Here is a 20,045-nt window from a genome sequence, read left to right as displayed (position 1 = left end):
TGTGATAAAGGCCCAACTATAGGGATACCTCTGCGATATTGCTTACATAATGTTAGGTGGAAGAGAGAATAACAGAGGGGGGGTTGTAAAAGCATGGATGTCATGGAGTGTATGAAGTCTTAAACTCTAATGCCCGCCCATACTACTCCCAACTGCAAACCCATGAATGAATAGCCGCAAAACAGCTTGTAAACCACAATGTGAAGGTAAACTGACCAGATATACGAGTCCTGCCTCTGGATAACATGTATGTACCCGTACAGCGGAGGGGTATGGCCCCAGCAGGATATGGCCATTCCATGAAGTTGAGAAAATCACAAGGAGGGGAACCCCAGCTAGCATACTAACAAGGTGCTGCACCATTTACACAGAACCAGCAGTCTATTGTCTGTAGCTACCCCTCCACAATGGCAGGCGTGTGCCAGAATGTGTAGTCTATATGCCTCAGAATATTGGTCGCAGCTTCATTCATCTCGTATATTCCAGTACATAATTGTGAGCAAAGAATAACTGTCAGTAGTTGATGACATGACATCACAGTGTAAAAAATTACATGTCAGAATATCTATGTTACAACCAAACATGACACACAAGTAGCACAGACAGCAATAGTAACAGTATCCTCTGTATGTTAAGCCCATTATGTTTCCATATTGGCAACCCTATCCACAGATATCCCACAGAAACAGTTTGCTAGGTGTACCTGTTAGTGCACACAACCCTGAACTGGAGTCCAACCCTCCCATGGAATGGATGCACACACTCATTATAGGTGGTCATACTGGACATGTTCCTCCACTTAGAGAAATGAAGCCTATGTCTCAACACAATGAACTACAGATATCTGTTATTCACAACTGTCTGAGCACACACACCCAATTGTACACCATTGATACTTCACACACAATAGGAATACACACACATAGCTAATGAAAACATAATAAAATTTGTCTAACATACACACACACACAAATGTGGGGAAAAGAAAGACAGAGAGAATCCCATTATGAGGTCTGTCCCACCCACTACACATCTCATTGGCCTGTATCACAGGATGCTGCTGATGTCATTAAGTGTAGAAAGACTTTGGTTAGCCCTCATCCCTATAGTGTCATTGGTGCTTGTGAGAACTAACATTACAGTACAAATAGGTATCCATGTAGGAGTGGTATTCACAGTCTGTCAAATGTAAAGTGTGTGTGTTTCTAGATGAATGTGGTTGAGGCCATTCACACTCACTAAACCTCACTTACCCCTCCTTCACCACTGCTGCGGATGTCACTCACCTTCAAAGATACCTTTGCACAGCACTCCAACATGTAAGCTCCATGGCACGTGTGATACATGCAGAATATAGTAGCAATAACTACATAGGTAGGGGTTTGAATCTCATCCCTGGCAAGTGATTGTGTGTACATATGACTACATATATAAGTCTGTACTTCAAAGATTTTGGCCCCATTTACACCCAGTACACATCTCAGTGACTTAATTTAGCAGTCCTGCATATAACATCCACCTTAGAAGTACCTGTTGGCAACCCTAAACCATGCAAGGTCAGTGGTGCATGTGGTAAATGTGTAACAATGATATGAAAAGATAGTCAGAGGTTTGAACCTCACCCCAGGGAAACATAAGTGTGTGTAGGGTAACATTTTTTGGAATCTCTCACCCACTACATCACCCAATGCCGGTATTTACAAGGGCTGGTGATGTTCCTCAACTTAGAAGTACCTTGGGACAACATCCTTCCTACCAGCTCTGTGGCACGTGTGATAAATGCAGTACACTGTAGCAGCAATACATAGCTAGGTAGGGGTTTGAAACTCAGTACTGGCAAGTGCGCGCCCTGGTCCATATTTCACAATGAACTGATTGGATTTACTGAAACTCATGGTAAAACATTACCAACTTTTTATTAACCAACTGGCAAGTGAAGTATTAGAACTTGATCATGAAATCAAATGGGATAAGCATCTTCTTCGTTACCAGTTTGATTACACTAGAATTTTTAACAGTATCAGCAGCCTGACAGATTAAAGGAAACCAAAATTAAAAAACTAAGGCATGAATTGAAAGACTAGGAGGGGGTAGCATATCCTAAACCTCCCCCTTCACAGTCATGGAATATGATTAGCAGTGGTTCGAGTTATCCAACCCCCTTTATTAATTATTCATCAGGAAGGCAAGACGGAGTGATGATGGAGATGGAGGTCATGGACCATGCTGCTAATTCAATGGACAACATGAAGTTGAGCCCATTAATGAATTTACTAATGAGTAGAATTATCCTAAGCTAAGCGACAGCAGCAAAAACAATGGAGTAACCGGCAACAACAAAAAACTTCTCGGGAGAGACAGGGAGGGATTATACGTCAAACCGCCGATATCAAATGTGGAATTACAACACGCGGAATATGAACAATGGAATGAAATAGTAAATGAACCTGAAAGACTTAGCCAGGTTTACCCTGTCACTGTTATTACAAATGTAGAAAACGATTTTTAAGTTTACAACTATACTGAATTTGAAATGGAGAGAAAGTTAGTGGACTTGTTTGCAAAGGGGCCTACCTTCGTACCAACAGAGAGGAGACATTGCTGAATTGTTGCTGGACTTTAAAATGTACATTAGAAAGTTAAATCTTAATGTACTTTTTGGTAAAAGTGTTCAGGATAGACAAGAATTAAAGGATTACTAGTGCTTTCTATCCACCTATGCACCAGACTATTGCCATGTTTGAACGAATTTGTGAGATTGATTTTAGAAATGTTTTCAACCATTTAGGTCGAGACAACAACCAAAGGAATATGACAAGTGAAGAGAGGATCGTGCTAAAAAACTTTAGGAGTTTACCAGTACGCATCATGAAGCCAGACAAGGGGGGGGGGGGGGCTAGTAGTGATGAGTAATTCTCAATACATTGAGAAGATGGTTTACCTGTTAAGTAGTAACACATACTTCAAAGTAAGAATGAACCCAACATAGCTTACAGCAGAATAACATCTTATATTTATGACATGTTTATGGATACTACCATCGATGTGAGTACTTATAACTACTTGACCATACAATCTCCAAAAATACTCAGTTTGGCATCTCAAAAATCCATAAAAACATCAGGGACCCCCCTCCCCAATGAGAGCCAGACAATCTATAATTTATTCCTGTGCTAAAGTGATGGACTTAGTTTGAAAAAATATGTCAGCCAAGAGAAACCAGTCTGTACAGATTTGTGGACTTTCCTGAACATCAGCGTTATAGAATGTCCTTTAGATTACAACTTCTTAACTGTAGATGTTTGTGACTTGTATACATGCATTTCCCAGGATTTAGGGATAGAATGGGTGGTAGATCTATTAAGAGATAGAGGAGCACCAGACAAAGAGCAAAGACTAATTGAAGAATTATTGGACATTGTACTTAAAAATAACTGTCTCTTTCAACAATGAATTATACCTACAGAAGACAGGAGTTGCCATGGGGTCACCATGTAGGGCGAGTTTCGCTAACCTCGTGATGATCCACTGGGAACACGAATATGTCATACAGAATATCTTTACAGACAAATCTATATTCTTTTACACTAGGTTTTTGGATTACATTTTCATGATCATCAAGAGGAGTGATGGACTACCAAAGAAATTATGAACTACTTTAACAATACAACTAATTTTTTAAGGTTCGCTAGTGAATACCAGGAAGAGAACATAACCTATTTGGATATAGAAATACAGAAGGACCACCCTCAGCAGACTTATAGCTAAGTTGTTCAGGAAGAGCACTTATTCTAACTCGTTCTACACTTCACAAGCTCGTACCCACTACATCAAAAGAAATCAGTAGTTAAAGGGCAGGTGGTGCAAGCAGCTAGAATGATCACCAGAGAGGAGGATTTCGAGGATGAATGTTTAAACCTTGGGCAGATGTTCATACACAGAGGATATCCAGAGGAATTTGTGCCGAGTATCATAACAGAAGTCAAAACTAAGGGTGAATGGAATACATAAACCCTTATTATATAAAGGGGCAAACACTATGAAGTTGATGGGTAGTCCAGTATCACCACAGTTACCCCCAATAGTAGAGGACAGGGTCACACTTAGAGGTAAGGAAAATTTTTTCCCTAGGAGTTAATTTTAACTTATAATTTAAGCGCAAAAGAAGTTCAAAGAATATTGACGAATTGGAACTTGTTTTCCACTTACAGGGACATTATATACAAAATAGGTGAACATCCAGTAGTCACCTATAGGAGGGGTAAAAATATGAAGAATTTAACTGAGACCCAAAGTGCATGGCCAGGGAGAACAATAGGAATGTTTAGTTGTGAAATGTGCAATCAATGTAAACACATTGGAATAGGAGATTACTTCCTACCTCTTACTGTAAAGTTCAACATCAGAAATAAATATAATTGTGGTTCGAAAGGTGTTGTCTATTTGGTCCAGTGTGTGGTTCGTCCAGTATTTTATATCGGAAAAACGGACCGAAAATTAAAAAAAGAGGATTTATGAACATGTGTATGCCATTAATTGCCGGAATTGTGTTTTTACTGACACTACCACTGCAGCTATGTTGTCTCTATGCTACTAAAACTGCTGTTATAACTGTAATGTATATCTAATTGACCTAGTCTTTGGAGTTAGAAACAGTATTTACTGAATTTAGCACTACAGTTGTATCTGCTACTGCTTCAGCTGTGCTGTTGTGTTCATTTTCCTTTTTCTTGAATGCACAGGATAATTGGCTGATAAATGTATTGTGTATGATTTATTAACCTGTTTCCAAATTACGTTATGGCACTGTGATGTGGTTACTGTTGAAGCACTCTCAAACTGTAGCAGTAGCATCTATTCTCCTGCTTTATCCACACTATCCTCAGATTTTTATCTTTTACACCCTCCTATTGCCTCATTACTTCCTTTGACCTGTCTTTGTCCCCTTCTACTAGCTTCATCCTCTTTTTTTTTCTCTCTCTCTACAGAGCACACTCAAGCAAATCTGCAGTCTGCGGCTACCACTCCATCTATACAGTGTAAGAAGGAATCAGTATTGCAAACTAAACAATGATATACATTTTGAGCTTCAAGAGCAGGGTCAGTCCACCCAAGCATTCTACTTGTATGTTATATGAGAGTGAAGCTATTACATTAGCAATATTTCTTAGTAGTTCTCAGCTTGCTAATAAAACTGACTGTTGTAGCCTTGTGTCCCCCCCAGATAGTACAGTAATCCTAACTGTCCAATAGACAGTATAGATTTTAATTCACATCCCTGTGACTAAATTAAATTAACCATTAAGCAGCCCTCTCAGTTCTTTCTGCCTTAGTTTGTATCACTTGGAGGATCACCTGCTTATTTGCATCTCTATCATTCCTAATGTATCTCCCTACTCTAAACTGTGCACAAACTGGTTACTAATCAGCAAGTCAATGTAAAGACAGACACACTCCCAACCTTAATAAACTTTGCTGTCTCTTCTCTCCTTCACTTTACAGGTAGTTTGAATTATTACTTACCCTCTCTGAGGCCTTCACTGATTTCCACTGATTGCCTCTCTGGTTTCTTTGCATTCCACCTGGTTTACACCCCTTGTGCTATCTCCCTCCCCCAATACAAAGTCTATATTAGAATCCTGCTGAGCATGGAGCCATCTTTAACTTTCTAGTCTCCCACCAGGACACAAGTGCTCTTCAGCAATTACATTCTGATAGCCGGTAAGCCATTAGACCTCAGGAATTTCTTTTAAAAGTGTTCTGATTTGTAAAGTAATACTTACTATTTGCTGTATTTGGATTTATACAACTAGTATTAATTTTTCTGATTCCTGACTACTGATCTGCTGTTGTTACCTGCTGTTATTATACCTGGCTGATTGTTTCCTCTCAGCAATTTCCTACTCCTTTGGCTCTGCCCGCTCCGTTCGCCCTTCGGGCTCACTCCGCTCCCCTCCCTGCCCCCAAATCCCACCCGGACCTGGGACCTCTACATTTATCCCCGCATAACCACACCCACCACATTCCCTAGCCAATCAGAACATATTCTTCTCTCCACCCACTCCATGGCAGTCCACTCCCACACCCACCCTTTCCCCCTCTAAACACATACCTACTGTATACAATCCCCACTCATCTCAACATGTCCTACACTCACCTTCCTCTCATGTCCTACACTCACCTTCCTCTCATGTCCTACACTCACCTTCCTCTCATGTCCTACACTCACCTTCCTCTCATGTCCTACACTCACCTTCCTCTCATGTCCTACACTCACCTTCCTCTCATGTCCTACACTCACCTTCCTCTCATGTCCTACACTCACCTTCCTCTCATGTCCTACACTCACCTTCCTCTCATGTCCTACACTCACCTTCCTCTCATGTCCTACACTCACCTTCCTCTCATGTCCTACACTCACCTTCCTCTCATGTCCTACACTCACCTTCCTCTCATGTCCTACACTCACCTTCCTCTCATGTCCTACACTCACCTTCCTCTCATGTCCTACACTCACCTTCCTCTCATGTCCTACACTCACCTTCCTCTCATGTCCTACACTCACCTTCCTCTCATGTCCTACACTCACCTTCCTCTCATGTCCTACACTCACCTTCCTCTCATGTCCTACACTCACCTTCCTCTCCTACTAACTCTAACTATTCTTACCTCTACCTACCTCATAACCTACTATGAGCAACCTTTAAATACTACCTTTTGTACTCCACACAAACATACCCTAGCTACCCCCCCAACTACACTCACAACCCATCACAGTCCCATATACAGCAACTCATATCTTGAACCTAAATATCATTGTCTCTCACACATCAAATACCTTATTCTTAGACTCACAAAACACTTGCACAGCATCAAAACCTCACAACTAACTAACCTTATTCATGGTTTATCATTAATTGATGGGGACATCCACCCCAACCCAACCCAGGCCCAAACACAGACTTACCATCCCCTAATTCCCAAACTATGAAACCTATGTCTACACCACAAACTAAACCTCCCAAATCTCTCACAATAGCTCATCTTAACATCCGTAGCATATGTAACAAACTTCCTGCTCTTCATGCCCTACTAGAAGTCCAACAGTTTGACATTCTCTGTCTTACTGAAACCTGGCTTAAACCCACAATAAAAGATAACGAAATTATCCCCCCTGGCTATAACATCCTAAGACAAGATCATCTTAACAAAAAAGGTGGAGGAGTAGCTATACTCCTCAAAACTGGACTGGAAATAAGTAAATCAGCCCTTACCCCACCACATGACTCTAATGTTGAAATGATTATTTCCAAACTCTCCCTAAACTCACACAAAACTATTAATATTATCTGCATTTATCTTCCCCCAGGCAACAATTCCCCCATATTAGAAGACCTACTAAACTGGTTTTCAATTAATCTCCTTCAAGAAACAATACTACTAGGTGACTTTAATATTGATTGGAACATGTGCAAACAAACTAATCCGTCTACCATTATTAACCTGCACAGATTCCATCAAACCATTAACTCCACAACTAGAACAAATAAAAACAATAACAAAGAAACCATTCTCGACTGGATCTTGACTAATAGTCCCCAACAAATATATTCAACAGGTACCCTCCCAGATGACCTTAGCGACCACTCTCTCACATACATCATTAGGCACAAAACTCAACAACACCTCCCCTAATTCGCTCATCTCGCAGCAAAAAACATTTTAACCTTCAGCAGTTTCAAAACTAACTCAGCTTGATTAACTGGTCACCTCTAAAAACTCTCCCAATAGATGAAGCTGTTAACCACTTTAATAATACCTTTCCTTACTATTCTCGATCATCATGCCCCCATCCGTTCTATACGAATGAAATCTAAGACAGCTCAATGGCTAACAACCAACACCAAACAACTTATCCTTAGTAAGAATAAAGCTTGGACTAAATGGAGAACCACGAAAGACTCTTTTGATCACCTTAGCTTCAAAACAAAAAAGGAACAAGACTAAGCTTGCTATCAAACAAGATAAAAGGAACTATTACACCAAGCTACAGCAATCCTCCCACCGCCAACCACAAAAATTTTGGAAATCAATTAACTCACTACTATCCCCCGGCAAGGTTGAAACCCCCAACCCACTAGGCTCCTGCCCTGACTCTCCCCTACAAACAGCTAACGCATTCAATAACTTCTTTACTTCAACCATACTTAAACTGGCCAACCAACAAAGCACTGACCCTTCTTTACTAGGTTATACTAACTGCACTCCACCTCTATTTCAACTTAAACCCATACCTACTTCCTATATTCTTAATTTACTTCAGAAACTCAAACCCTCAACCTCCTCAGCTGACAAATTGCCAGCAGAATATCTCCAGCTAGGTGCTAAAGCTATTGCCTACCCTATCTCTATTCTAATCAACAGAACCATAAAAGAAAGTAATATACCCTCACTCTGGAAAATCTCCCACATCATCCCTCTCTTCAAAGGGGGTGATTCATTTGAGTACTCGAACTACCGCCCTATAGCACTGCTATCTCCTATTGCTAAAATAATGGAGAAATGCATCCACAAACAGCTTTTAAATCACCTCCTATCTAATAACCTTCTAGCTACTTGCCAACATGGCTTTCATCCCTACCATAGCACCACAACAGCCTTATTATCCTTCATAGACTCCATTAATATAAACCGGAATAACAATCTTCTTTCATCTGCATTCTTTGTAGACCTGTCAAAAGCCTTTGACATGGTGAATCACCAACTCCTCCTACATTGTTTAAAATCTCTCTCTCTCAATAATCTTGCTTTAAGCTGGTTTACTTCCTATCTTCAGGATCGGAAACGAGCTGTTTTATGGAACAATAATCTTTCCGAACTTCTCCCTACCACTTTAGGAGTACCTCAGGGCTCCATCTTAGATCCTCTTATTTTCCATCTTTATTAATGACCTGTATCTAGCCACCCCACTAACTACTTGCATTCAGTACGCCGATGACACCACCATCATCTGCTCTGCCACAACCCAAGCTGACCTCCACTCACTTACTCAAAAAAACTTTTACTACCATAGAACAATGGTTCTCCAATCACTGCCTTCTCTTAAACCCTAAGAAAACTAAACATCTCCTCTTCTCACCCACACACCTGTCTCCATATAAAACACATCACTGCCTGAACCTCCTTAACCTAGGGTGGCTGGAGTTACCTCACCTAATTCAATACTATCAGCTTACAACTGCCCATAAAGCCCTTCACCACCCAGAAAAGATACTAATGCTCTCCACCCTGATAAAACCCTATAACAACCTAAAAACCCTACACTCTTCCAATAAAATACTGATTCAAACCTCTCTATCAAAGAATACAGCAGGTGACTCGATATTTTCCAACTCAGTTGGTAAAATTTGGAATCAACTTCCTACAGACCTCTTAGACCAAACTTCTATCACACTATTTAAAACTCAACTGAAGCATTTTCTAACCAATCACTGGCTTTGCTCTTGCAATAACCCTAGCTGATCACGTACCTCCTACCTTCTCCTGCATCCTTTGCACTGTCTCCCAACTCTATTTCTCCATTTTATTTTTCATCTCTACCTAAGAAATTGACTCTCTCAACTTCAAACTAAAATTTTCTAGTAACTCTATCTTTTGCTTTTAAACTACTTAATTATTTCTGTCTCACATTGTATATACCTGTACTGAAGAAATTTGATAGTCTCTGTATTCACCTTTTTGAACTTACTGAAAGGAAAACCTATATGCCTGTTTTACTTGTGTCTTAATTCCCTATGTAATTTTAAATGCCTGTTTTAGTTGTGTCTTAAATTACCTATGTACTTTGAATGTATTTTTGTTATTCTGCATTAGATAGTGGAGCTTTTCTCCTCGGGCCTCCACTGAAAATGGACATATATCCAGTTGGACTAGCCCGGTCAACAAATGTAAAATAAATAAATAAATAAAAATTAACAAACAAAAACAAGGTAAGGCCTTAGCCAAATATTGTATCGAATATCCAGAACATTCATTTACATTTAAAATAATTGATAACGGTCCCACAGTGGAACAGGGTAACAGTGGTCTTAACAGCTTACTCTTGGAAAAACTTTAATTATTGTGGCAACTTACGTTGGACTATTGTAGTCCACCAGGAATTAATGAGAGTTATTCCATTATGTGTATTTTAAAGCTTAAGAGCTTGATGAGATAGATTTTAAATGGATGATCTATTAGCTTAGGTATGATTAAATGTCTTAAATTTAATTATATGGTTAAACATTAATATATGTATTTGCACACATACATCCAACATATATATTTTATATTGTTTTTAGCATGTATATATTTAGTGTAGTGGATTATTCATATTAATGAATGTTATATTAAAAAAAAATTACAATAGGTATGTTGTAAAATATATTTAGAGTTGAGTAATGTTTAACTTTTGCATATGGATATAGGGGAAATTGCCTAAGATACATGTGCATGTAAAAAACTTGTAATTCATACTACCTACCTTGAGTTTAGTAATTTACACTACCTACCTTGGGAAGAGTGTGGAAAAGGGAGGGTTAATTTTGGTCTAACAGTCATGTGATGCAGTTTCAAATGATTTATAAGGAACTATTTCATTCAATGAACTGTATCTGAGAAGTCTGGAAATATCAGACAGACGAAAGAAGCTTTATACTTCGAATATTCATTATACTTGTTTTTGGAGTGTTTTATTAAATTGAGTGTTAGCGTGTTGCCTGTTCCATCGCTTCTGTGGTTCTCAGTTTGTCTTCTGAGTGGATCTGGCAAGTGCGCGCGCACTGGCAAGTGCGTCATCAGTATCCTGTGTGGGGGTTGGCATGACTGTGTAATAACAGGATCCACTGGGAGGGGTGGGTTTTGCTAAATTATTATGGTACATGTCACAATGTCCACATAACAAGGCCAACAGTTGTCAAACACCAGAGAGGTTGGTGTAGATAATCCACAGCACTAAATGTCTAGTGCCATGTGCAATAACTGTGACATTATTGATTAGTGAATATAAGAAACACTCTCCACCCAGGTATCATACAAACATTTGGCTAGACAACAACCACTATAAATAGGTAATTCCCCAACATAATGCCTCACAAATAGTACCCGCAGTGTGATTGCAGTGGACTACATGCCTGTTGACAACAGTGCCACTGACATCAGAAAGTACTTTGGTGTGTTACATCTCCTAATTGTGTGTGTGTTATCCAGCAAGTAAAAGGACAAGGCACCCTCTTCCATCCCCTCAGTAGCCCAATCAATGTGTACAGTGGCCCTTTTGACAAGTTCCCCATTGGACGCCTGCAACAACTGTAGAGTCTTCAACTGTACCCCCACAAAGGAATACCATGCCTTTTACACATGCACTGTATGTACAGACACCACTAATTCCACTGAATACCTGTATCATACTGTCAATGTAGGTGCAATCACTACCTCAGTTACATATCCAGGTCTCCCCAAATGAGGTCAGGAATGCTACATCAGAAGTTATTCTGTCCACACAACATGCCCCAGAGACCTCATGCACCCTTGCACACGTCAAAGAACATGGATGTGGGACATGTGCACAACCCAGACACTGTCCATGTTATGGAATATAGATCACATACATGGGAAGCAGTGCACATCACTGGCCACCCACAATAGAAATCTGGATGAGTGGATGGGGAATACAATACCCACTCCTGCGGAACACTCCAGCGACTATACACCTGAATCTCACTGGGGACTACTGTCATGTGGCCTGATGCCAGGGTATACCTTGAGCTAGCCTTGCAGAGAGTCTTCAGGCCCATTCACCTACTACACACCTATGAAGCAATGAACCTATGGATCTCAGTACTGGCAAGTGTGTGTGTGTAGTAATCCCAGTGTGTTTGGTTATTAGCAATCAGAGGTGTGTCCAAACCAGAACATGTACCATTCTCCATTCTACAACAAATGTACATCAACATATACCTATGTACAACCCTCAGCCCTATAATCTGTGAGGCATATGCAATCACTGTGTTACAGACGGGGGATTACTGTGCACATACTGTACCCTGCCTATGACATGGTGGATGTGTCACCACACTGCCATACCCTGTAGCCTTGCTGCAGGGCCACATCTTGGTGACACAAGATACCTAGAACGGAAATGGGATACAGCATGTGAAAACACATTCACTCAGCACTTCACTTGGTGGGGGGTAAAGCTGGATCTGAATACGTTACCAAGACTGTGGTCAATATCTGTTGTCTCAAGATAGGTATTAGCTTTTGTGCAGTAACTCACAGCACTTGTGTTTAATGTTGTGGAGGTTGTTGATTTAACTATCAAGGCTGTTGTGACTGTCAGGTGTCTGCTGCCATAGATGCCTGTCGGGGATTCAATGAGGAATCCAAAGATGTGTTTGAGGCCAATAAGGAAGTTCAACAGTCATGGGACACCACCTTTCCCTGCAACAGTATCGTCCCTTCTGATTGATACTTTAGTAATGGCAGGGGACCATCACATTGTCTCCCAGTGTTCAGAGGACAGTGTCTGGGTTCTGTTGGCTCTGGCTAGTGCTATGCATTCATGTACCTGTTTGTACAGTGCCTGTGTATGATTCCCTAGTCATGCAGCTACATCCCATTGCCATAGATGCAGTGAAGACAACACCACCTGTTTTCATGTCTGCAAAGTCAGCTTTGGAGAGGTTTTGCTTGGTGGTTATCTTTGTGGGAAGGTGTGGCTGACATGTTGAGTTCCATGTTGATTACAGCCATTTTGAATCTCACCATGCAGGGATTGGCATCTGGAGATGAGCAACAGGTCCCATATTTAAGTGGTCAACACAGGTCAAGGTTGTTGCATCCTCTACCAGGGGTCATTATGAGCTGGTCTAGGGCAATGGAAATGATGAATCCCACAAGTGTTGGGCCACTGTACTAGCACTTGACTACATTCCCCAGGTGATGGAGGGGTAGTTGAAGACTCATACTTTGTCAGTGTTTCATTGGACCATCATAGATGGCAGGGTGTTGAGGAATGCCATCTAGGTGATTTGCTACATATATTTACACATCCTATATATCTTCAGACAGAGGTATATATTGTTACTATAAGAAAAAATGTTTAGTTTTTTGTATATATATATATATATATATATATATATATATATATATATATATATATAATGTTTATGTTTTTTACTTAGGGTGATTTTATGAATATGTATATGTTTTGAAGAGAGTTTCACACCTGTGTGTGTTTTATGATGCAATTGATTCTAATTGAGAATCAACTAATTACTTGAAAGGATTTGTATTTAAATGGAGACTAAGGCACTTGAGAATGTCTGAAGAAGCATTCAATGTTAATGCGAAAGAGCTCACTCAATATACTGTTTTTAAACTTTAGAATAAACATTTTTTTCTTCATTCTCCTACCATTTGGTGTTGCCTCGAAAGCTTTTACCAAAGGAAAATATTTGTTCTTTCATTGAGGCACTTTATCGTGCGTCAGCTTTTGGTTTTAACATTTGTGCTTTGACTGACCCAGAAACATGGCAGAAGGAGTAGGAATCTAACTGGACTACAATCCTAATCGAGTGACCACTGACAATGGGACTGATGCCTTTCGGCGTTTGTTTCAAGCTGAGAGTAATCAGCTCTTTGTATTCAATAAGACTGACGTAGTAAACACTGAAGACAAAACTAAGTGAATGATTAATCAATGCTCTCTAATTGACCAGAGAGCTTGAAAAAAAAGCTAACAGTACAAAACTGTTGAGTGGCAATGCAAACTTATGGAAGCTTGCTTGCGCTTTGAAGTGGTACCAGGGGGCTTAATATTACCCTGACCTACTCATTAAATGGCACAAACCATCTTGAAATGAGCTTTAAGTATTTACACTTAACAGAACAATAACATGACCATAGAAAATGATACAACTACCTAAGCAATGCATTTACAGCAACAGGTCGCTTCTATTCTATCTACAGAAGAATATAATGAATATGTGAATAAACTTGATGCCAATCTCTCTATTAGAGAACAGACTGCTACAAACTCAGAAAACTTGAATGTGATTGCCAGGATTTTCACAACAGTTGTGTTTTTTCCTGGCCAAAAGAATCCTCCCAGCTAAGAAAATGTGATCCTCCCACTACAATGACCCAATTAGACATCGGCTGTAGACCAATCACTCCCTTCATTGAGAATGAGGCAGTCATGGAAGTGAATGTATGTGAAGGAAATGTTCATGCAGGCCAAGTAGTCAAAGGGATAATTCCCTCCACTTCTCATGATGTTAGAAGGAAAGAAAATGACACTACTATACCTCTAGCAACAGAGGCAAATGTTTTCTCTTCCCCTTATGATAAGGGAAGCTCAGAGGCAGCAATACACCCCAAATTGAAGCACAAAGAGGCACCAATCATCAGAGGAGAGAACAGACCTACCAAGGAAAGCATGGAGAACTTTGAGTTGAACCTAATTGTAAATATTTCGGACTATGTTCCCAGTGACTGAGAAATCCTTACTCAGTAAGGTTTTATCGTTTATACCATCCACGAACACTGATGTTGTTGATTTTATCATTGATGTTAAACTGTTTACCAGGAACGTGGCACTGAAATGACTTTATGGAAATGAGAGACAGTAGTTAATATTTTTAAGAAACCAACCACTTTTTTTCCCCTTCACATCTGCTTTTAGAAGCTTTTGAGTAGGCATGCAAAAGAGCCTTTATGGAGTTATTCACTTCAGATAAAAATAAAAAGAACACATTTTATAGTTTAGGGAGTGATTAATATAGATCATTGCTAGAATTGCAAAGGAATGCAAATATTGTTTTGAGACAAGCTGACAAAGGAGAGGCAGAGGCCATTTTAAACAAACTTTTATGTTAGGAAAATGGATGAAATGTTGAGTGATACTGATACCTATAAATGTTTGAACCAACTTAATAAAATTATAAGAGGTGTACATAGTGACCTATATCACTAATGAGTAATGTAATAGATGGTGATCTGTACAAGTTTTTATTTCAATTACCCTGCATTCCAGCCTTTAGAGGTTTACCCAAAATACATAACTTCCACGATCCCCCATTGAGACCAATAGTTTCCAGCAGAGGGTGGTTAACTAAACCACTCTCTATATATGTAGAGAAACAGTTAAGAGTTGATGACACTGATACCATGATTAGAGATGAACATTTTCGAGAGCTTTTCACAATGTGTTTTCTGATGAATACAAGCCCACTGTGTTAATGACTCTCGATGTAACATCACTTTTTACAGCCATTCCCACTGAGAAGGGATTAGAGCACATTAGGCTATTCTTAAGAAATGTACTTCGAATGAAATGAGGAACACAGTGCTACTAGATCTGATACCCAAGGTGTTCTACAGTAGCAGATATTTTCAAACTAAGGGGGTGGCAATGGGGCACCCCCTGTGCTAATTCATATGCCAATATCATGATGGCATACCAGGAATTAAATTTTATTAAGAACATAGAATGTGCACAGTACATAAAATATGAGACATTTGAGAACAATGTCTTTGTTGTTTGGGATGGACCATTAGAAATGTGAGAAATGTTTATTACTTAAATTAATGGAACTGAATTTTTAAAATTCACATGTAATTGGTCCACTGAAAAAATAGACTTCCTTGATGTTATGATTCCAAAGGAAAGGAATAAGTAGCCTACTCTTGTCTGTATAGGTAAGATTGTAGAAGAAACAATTTGCTACACATAGGTAGCATGCACCCCCACACATCTATTGTAATGTTGTGAAGAATCATCATTGGCTAAGGGCATCCAGATTGGTCTAGATGCCACTTTTCATGAGACATTGAATAAGTTGGAAACAGTTTCTCAATAGGGGATACAAGAAAGATGAGGGTAAGTTTCTCTTTGATGAAGATGCCATAGTCAGAGGAATGAAATTTTTTATGAGGAAAGGCGAAGCAGGAACTAAAAGGAACCATGAGAGAGTAAACCAAGCTAATCGGCCCAGGATTTTAATACCATTTTCAAATAAGAAAATACAAAATATTATTAGAAAGAATTGGAGTATTCTAACAGTTGATGTAAAGATCACCGATATTATAGGGGCTACCTCCAAGGTATTCTTACAGAAACACCAAATCATTCAAAAGGCTACTATGCTGTGAGAAAGATGGGGATAACAGAGTACAGTTAAACAGGAAAGAGACATTTCCATGCCGCAATTGTAATCAATGTGAGTTTATGGTCAATACCAATATGTTTGTCCATCCAACCACAAGGAGTTTGCACGTTTTACCATTATGCCAATTGCATATCTCGTAATCTAGTTTATTTAGCCAAGTGTGTCAAATGCACTGCATTTTGTATTGGGAAGACTAACAGGACTATCAGAGAATGGGGGAGAGAACACCTGTATGCAGTGAACAGAGAAGATGAGAATAATGCATTGACCCAACACGTTAAACAATGATTTTTCTCATAAGTTCAATTTTTTAGTGATGGAGTTGGTTAATAGGACTGTTAGACTAGGGAGTCTGAAAAATTATATGGAAATAGGTTATAGGCATCCAAATGTTAATCTGTGAGAGTCTGCTATACCATATACTGCCATCTAAGCGATTTGCAATAAATGAAATGTAAACATTCTGTATAACTGTATCCTCAGACAGAGGTTTATATTACTATAAGAAAAAAATAGTTTTTTGCCTATATATATATATATATATATATATATATATATATATATATATATATATATATATACATATATTCTTTATTATGTTTACAAACTTAAATGGATGAATTTGTATATGTTTTGTAGAGAGTTTCAAACCTGTGTGTTTTTAAGATGATTGATTCTAATTGAGCATCACCTAATTACTTGAAGGGATTTGTATTTAAATGGAGACCACGGTACTTTAGAATAAGTCTGAAGAAGCATTCAATGTGAATGCTAAAGTGCTAACTCAGTATATTGGCTTTTAAACATTAGAATAAATGTTTTTTCTTCATTCTCCTCCCATTTGGTGTTGCCTCGAAAGTTTTTACCAGTGCATTCTCTGGTTTATGGAGTGTAAGATACCTTATTTTGTTTTTATTAGATGATTTTTTTTTTATGTTATGGAATGGCCCTTTAGAAGATTTGAATGCTTTTTTGGGTTTAACTTAATGATAGTACTTTATTTCTTCAATTCGCCATATCATATTCATTGATCCTTGGCTGGGGTGCCTTCTGTGCAGAATCTGTATGTCCTCTCTCATGGTTAGCGTGGGTTTTCTCCAGCTTTTCCAGTTTCTTTCCACATCCCAAAGACATGCTGCAGATGGACTAGGCACTCTAAATTAGCCCTAGGCATGACTACATGTGTGCGCATGCTGTGGAAGGTTGGGTGCTGGGTTGGCAACTTGACACTGTAAAACTTCACTGCCAATCATGAGTGGATAGGTGATCCTCTGTGACGACCCCTAATCAGGAAAAGCTGAAAGACAATTTTCATTTGAGACCATTAATTTTCTTGAGGTTCCACTAAGAGAGTCAACAGTGATGGCAATATTGACAAGATGTATAGAAAAAGTTTGAGAATAAGTTATTGCACCGGACAAATGTACACCATGGCCATATTTACAATGTTCTTAAAGGACAGGTACTAAGAGCTTGTCTCCTTCATACTGACAACCATTTAAAAATTAGCCTCTAAGCACTTAGGAGATTAATTCATCAGTAGAAGCCATCATCCAAATGAAGGGCACAATCAAATGGCTGAAGGGAAGGCACTTGGTTCTACTGTTGATAAACCTTATGTTTTAAAGAGGAGGTTGGGAACCAAGAAAGGACCATCTGTAAAATGGGACTATTACCAGGTTGTTTTCACATACTCAATTGATATTAATAAGGTATGTGAAATAGTCAAAAACTGGCCTATACTTATGACAGATGGCAGCATTAAATGTGGAGTTGGCAATAGACCTTAAGAACAGCCATTTTTTGAAGAGGCAATTATGTTATGGGCCGAAAGCTAAGACAAATTGAAGGTTCAATAAGGTTGGAACTTTTTGAAGTTATTTATGTAAAGCTTGTAATTCTATGTAGACTTTGAATACTTTTGTACGCCCAATCATGGGTACAATCTTTATTCCTAGGCTCTATGCTAACTGCCGCACTTCCAACCTGGTATATGTTGCGGTATGCAACAGCTACCGCTATTTTTATGTGGGGAAAATGAATCGATTGTTTAGAGAGAGAATTTTAAACACTTAAGCAACCTACAGCTTAGCAGTTTAACTAATGCTGTAGCCAAGCACGTCTCTAGTAGTTATCCCGGACATGTTTTTTTCTTTTTTACTATCGCAAGTGATAAATACTGGCTCCACAGGTAGAAATATCGTGCATTTAACAGAGCTTGCAGAAATTAAATAAATTGTAAGGCTGCAGGCTGATAAGGAACCAGATCTTAACTGCATGTACTTTAAGACTGGGTCTGAGGGCTCAAAGATTCTTACATTGAACATAGTGTTTCAACTGACTGCTTTTTACTAAAGTTTCTACTAAACTAGATCTGAAGAAGCACCTTACAGCATGAAAGCACTTAACTGTTTTACTTGTTTAACCACTTTAGAGATTTGCATTGGAAACACTGGATACTGCCTTGCTAGTCGGGCGGTTCTTCCACCTATTAGATATGACCACTTGTTAGAAAGAGATTTTATAACCATTAAAATGAAGATGAATCTCATTACCAAAATAAATCATTTAGAAGTTATTCCTAGTTTGCAACAGACTCCACATTGTTTTCCATCCACAACCAAGTATTATGGCTGACTTAAGTAAAATGGCACTAATGAATTCATTTCATGTTTCAGTGAAGCAAACCTTTTTCATATTATTTGACATGAAATTCTACAATATCCCTTTTACTTTGTTAAATGCATGGCATGATAGAACTCTAAGGTCAATGACTCCTGAATGAATAGTGACTACATCAAAAATCCTGGGATATCATAATGATCTTCCTTGGCCCCAACCCTGGTGGAGCAAATCCAGGGAATATTAGGAGGGGTATGTAGACCTGGGAGTTTATAGTCCTCCCATTCAAAAAAACTAGATTTTATCCTTTCTTAAAATACACAGTGGTCTGACAACTTAGAAAAAGCAGTGTCACCTATTACTAAACCACTTTTAAAAGGAATAACTGCATATGGAGTTTAATGTCTCAAGGAAAACAAACAATCTAATTCTGGAAGCAGAAAACTGTCACAGTGCCCTCATTTATAACAACCACTGGACAAAGTGAAAGACCTTTGATATGATGCACTATTCCCTTACACATTTATGATTCCAAGTTGCCTGCATCATCACTGCTAGAAGACATTAACGATACTGGGAGGGACACAGAGGACTATCTTGAGAAATGCTATTAGCTATAGTCACATCATTTGTGAAACTAAATGGCGCAGCTGACATTACTGTGGCAGTAAGATATCAGATTGTATATCCAACATAGCTGGTCAGTGTTGCCATAATTATGTACTTGATTATTTGTTGAAGGCACAATTAAATAACAAGGGCTCTAAAATGAAATGCCTCAGTACCACAAGCCATCTAACCCAACTGTCAAGAATCCACAAGCCAAATGACCCAACACAAGGGCTCTCTCCAGTTAACGTTTAAGCAGTAGGAGTTAAGTCATTTTTAGTGGACAAAACTAAAATGTGATCTTCTAGCTCAATACGTAAAGTACTTAGAGGTCTGAAGTTGTGATTAAGATTTCAGAAGGTTGTGCTCAGAGCACATGTTCTTGGCATAAGCGAAAGTGGTAATTTTCACCTTATTCCAAATTAAAAATGCAGGAAATATGGTTTCTCTGCACTTACTATTGCCTGTTGATTTCTGAATTTTAGTGGTATTAACAGTTTTGATCATTTCATATCATTTTACTAAAAAGTTGAAGTGTGTTTCTATGGTCATCTGGCTAATTTGTTAGTGCTGTAGTGTTCCCCGGTGTTAATTTTGTTTTCC

The sequence above is a fragment of the Protopterus annectens genome, chromosome 9.part0 (assembly GCF_019279795.1).
Source record: "Protopterus annectens isolate FY-2018-M chromosome 9.part0, PAN1.0, whole genome shotgun sequence".
Classification (NCBI taxonomy): Eukaryota; Metazoa; Chordata; order Ceratodontiformes; family Protopteridae; genus Protopterus; species Protopterus annectens.
This window is presented reverse-complemented; position numbering follows the sequence as displayed.